This window comes from Triticum dicoccoides, chromosome 4A (genome assembly GCF_002162155.2).
Source record: "Triticum dicoccoides isolate Atlit2015 ecotype Zavitan chromosome 4A, WEW_v2.0, whole genome shotgun sequence".
Taxonomy (NCBI): domain Eukaryota; kingdom Viridiplantae; phylum Streptophyta; class Magnoliopsida; order Poales; family Poaceae; genus Triticum; species Triticum dicoccoides.
The window spans coordinates 703,546,171-703,550,636 of record NC_041386.1 but is presented as its reverse complement, the minus strand read 5'-3'; the positions used below and the strand labels follow the sequence as shown (position 1 = coordinate 703,550,636).

The following is a 4,466-nucleotide window of genomic DNA, read 5'->3' as shown; positions in this document are numbered from 1 at the left end:
GGATTGGGTCCGTGATCTAAGGATTATCCTCATTGCTACACAGAAGGACTATGTCCTTGATGCACCGCTAGGTGAAAAACCTGCTGCAGGAGCTGATGCACACGTTATGAACATTTGACAAGCTCGATCTGATGAATACTTGATAGTTTAGTGTGTCATGCTTTACGGCTTGGAATTGGGGCTCCAAAGACGTTTTGAACGCCATGAAACATATGAGATGTTTCCAGAGTTGAAATTGGTTGTTTCGTTTGGATCAGAGAGAGTTCAGTATTTGTTATTTCGTTTATCACTTGCGAATTGAGAACAATAAATTAAATGGATCAGCAAAAAATCAGGACAATATGAGCATCATTGATTTGTACTATAGATGGTAAGTCGCGGTCTGCTGCCCCCGCAATAGTTGCACTTGGCAGTACATGAAAATCTTCTAAAGCCGATTATTCAAAATACTCGAGGAAGGGCGACCTTGGCTTATAGTAAACCGAGTGTTGCATCTGGCTAGGACATATCTTATTTAATACACGGCGTACAGGTAAGCCGAGTGTTCCGTTCGGCTTACACATAAACTGGGCAGTGTCATTTGGTGTCGGGAGTTCACAGGGTTTGACATGTGGCATGTAAGCCGAGATACACACTTGGCTTACCCACGTAGGGCAACAAATGTCATAAGAAAAGTGGGAGTCAACAGACCGTTATATGTTACATGTAACCATACCCGTGACATTAATTAAGGACTAAAGGAAGAAAAAAAATCCTGGGCACGACTACCTTTGGCAATAAGCCTCATTGGCATGCATCCTATCAGGAATCCACTAGCTTGGAAAAATGGATTAGCTTTATTCATGTGTATGTTTCAGCCAAAAGTATTGGCTGGAAGCAATCAATCATTATCACTTCCGCCATTATACATGGGCGAGACGTGAGTCGGGGCGAGGGGCACGCAACCAGGCTGTGGAAGACAAGGTGACTACAGACAACAAACAATTTGATGACCTCCAATTCTATCCCGATCTAGTGCAGTGCGTGTGTTCTTGTTATTCACGTGTCTTGGGCAGCACATACAAAGTACAAAATCTGTTTTGGTAGATTTCCAAGATATCATGATAGTGTGACAGAAGTTACCTGTAATTAGTTGTCTTGCATCTATGTACCACCCACGCTGCAACCTCAAAGATGTTCACAATACGTCATATGTGACACGGGTATGCCTACAAACAATTATCAGCATAAAGTTGAAAAAACAATTGGACGACATACTTTTGTCTCGATAACTAACGTGTTCAGGTGAGTTGAACTAAAGTTGGAAGATGTAGATGTCGAGTCAGCAAATTAATCCCAGATTATCGAAATTTGATATGGTTCTTTCTCTCCACGCTTTGGCGGCTTGTGGTTCTACCTTTTCCAAGACTCGGTTTTGGTAATCGCATTCCACGTAATTAACCCCCCTCCTCTCTTTTTCTAAAGAATAATCTCGTCCTCATTCATCCATGGATTCAATGCCAACAGGTGGAAAATTGATGCATAAATTATTTTACCACTGGGGAAAACATAATGAAGTGGAAGGAAATTTAGAAAAATGCAATCACTGCATATAATATACCTTATATTAGCACCTAGGAAATACATTCCTTGTATTGGATTTATTCATTCTTTTTGTAATCCATATAAACCCCAACATATATAAATATACACTTTAGGAATTCCTACTATTAGCCCAAAAAATGTACTTGTACCCCAACAATTGTTATCCACACCTACTGGGAAAGATGGTTATAGATGGATGCTTTTCGACATTGTGAATGTTGAGCTAAATTCCATCGAGAGGAACTTTAGTTGAGATATGCAGATGCAAACTTTAGTAACTCCAGGTTGTTCCTTTATTGGGCTCTATATCGGTAAATGTGCACCAGTCACCAACACAAAATTAACCTTCTCCTATTTCATTTTTTTGAAAATAGACCCCCCCCTCCCTTCCTCACACTACCACCGAAACACGACAAAGTGACATCTAAATGTTTTGTGGTAGTTAGGATATTTATCACATGACAACTATAAAATGCGAGGGGGGGGGGGGCAGCGGCCGGAAGAGGTGCAGATCCCCCAAGACAACATACTGCTAGTAAGATTACCAAATATCGTAGATGTGCTCTCAGCGAATTTCCAATAAGAGTTCTGACCGCCAGAGCTGAGGTATTATTTGTTCTAATATCATACTCAACTGAATCTTTGTTCAAAGGTTGAGTATTTGGGTAATGGTACAATTAAATTAGTTTACAGATTTGATCTTATGCCATTAAATAGTTAATTTTGTGATTAAGTGCTCAACCTTATAATACGAACCTATGTAGCTCGCAATGCTCAAGGTCTAGCCATGATTTTCATGTGTGTTGCAATCGCTCGATGACGGGGTTTGTGTTTTACTACATGGTGCAGGATTTGGTTGGTTCGTAATTAGTTATCCACATAATAGCAATTGATAGTGTTAAATTTTAGATCCACTAAGGAACTATCCCTTAAGTAATTTATATGTTTGTAAGTGTTGTTATGTAGCTATACCGAACGAAAGAAACACTCAAATTACTGAAAAAATCCTTTTGAAGAAGAAGTAGAGAAGGGGGTGAATATATTTAGTTGGCATTTTGAGTTAATGAGGGCAACTGAATAGTATGTGATGTTGGACCGGGACGAATGAAAATAGGCATGTGATTCTTAAGAGGAAAAAAATGCCAGATTCACAAATAGAAATATACACAGTAGGGGGGGGGGACTCCATATTGGTTTGCCTAAAAACGATTATGAGTTTCTCCAAAAATGTAATGAAGGGAATAATTATTTGAAGATTTATGCAAAATCGTACATAAATGCATTGAGCATTTAAATGCTAATTATAAAGTTGCGAGTTAAAACTAGCCATCTTCATCCAAATTAACTTGCTCATGATACAATCTAGATGTAACACTACAGAAAATTGAATTCATATTGCATAGCTTTGAAAAAGGTAACATAAGTACTCTTCAAAATACCACATCGTGTTAACGAGAATTTTGAAAAATGGATCCAAAGTCCAACGCAAAACCTTTCAATATTGTAATTTCGAACTAAGGCCGCATCTATGTAATGCAGCAGTATCACAAGAATTTGAGAGGAAACAGTTCAATCTATGCTTGTAGTAAATTGCATGGAGGAGATGACGTTAATGGTGTTTGAGAGGAAACAGTTCGACCTAATGGTGTTAATGTTTCCATACCAAGGTACTAAGTAGGATAAACTCTTACGCAAAAGAAAAATCTTTTGGATGTGCTCTCCCAACACTATATAAACCCTATCCTCCTCCCCCTCCTCTACACATAGGGCAGTTGAATCCTCTCAAAGACAAAGGAGCAAGTACCACTTTTTCTACCAGACTGTGCTTGCAATGGAAATTCCAGGGGCATCATCTCGGCGCTCCATAGCCATGTCATTGGCCTCACTGCTAAAAAGATTCAGGGGCATACCACAGTCGCCAAAAGGGTGCCTCTACAACCCAAAGAGTACCGGCGTCGGGATTGTCTCGGCTATTATGGAACCAACTGCTGCATGCCAATGCATTGTTGGGCCTCATATCCACGCCAATGCGCGTGAGATCCTAGAGGTTACACTACCAAACCTTTGTTGGAGCAATAAGAGGCCATTCCGACCAGCCATACTGTCGTGCGGTCTATGCCGCTGCTGGATCGGTAGTGGCACCATCTACATGTTCAAGTAAGCAATCGATTGTGAAGTCGGCACTTCCCCTTAGCATCCAAGAAATGTTAATTATATTCTATGCATGCATGGCATGTTTTGTGTCTTTTTGGCAGAGGTGAGATGGGATTCTGTAAAAAAGAGTGTCGCGGCGACTATATCAGGGAGCAATTGGAAAAACAGACACAGACAGTGAGGTGGTGTGCAAGAGAAAAGGTGCCACCAATGGAGGAAGATAAGGAAGGCGACCAGAGCTGCATTTTCTTCACCTGCGCTGGCAGGCTATGATGCACATACATGTATGTTTGAGAATTGTATGGGCTTAGAAGGACTGGAACCTATTTTTCACAACTGTATAACTTGGTGCTTTTGCAAGTAATAAAACATGATCGTTAGCAAATAGCAATACACTTTTGACGTGGTACGCGAATATCTCTTCATTCACATGTAACGAGGCATACATACACTCAAGATAGTGGTATACCACACATTACATGCTGGCTGTACAACACTTCCAAGTATGTTGTCACCACTAGCTCGACTTGAAAGCTACACTGATTTGTACTTTTGCGAACTATGGAACAAAAAGTATTTGGCTTCGAGACAAGATCTGTTAACTCGCTCGGATCCAGGGCTTACATGCAAAACATGCATGGTCCTAGTTGCATAATAACACATCTAAAATATGACCGAGTGTATGTACGAATACATATGCTAGGGTAAGATTTACCCCTCATTGGAAG

At 40.3% G+C, this 4,466-nt stretch overlaps 1 long non-coding RNA gene across 2 annotated transcripts; it reads left to right on the top strand.

Annotated features, from left to right (window-relative positions):
* The first annotated feature begins 2,107 nt into the window (after window positions 1-2,107).
* On the top strand, window positions 2,108-4,125 carry LOC119289780. 2 transcript variants are annotated; one of them, XR_005141614.1, is made up of 3 exons: window positions 2,108-3,251; window positions 3,352-3,741; window positions 3,840-4,125. It is a non-coding gene; the product is annotated as an uncharacterized LOC119289780 (long non-coding RNA). The 2 variants fall into 2 exon arrangements; XR_005141613.1 differs by having other exon boundaries at window positions 2,108-3,741.
* The last annotated feature ends 341 nt before the right edge of the window (window positions 4,126-4,466 follow it).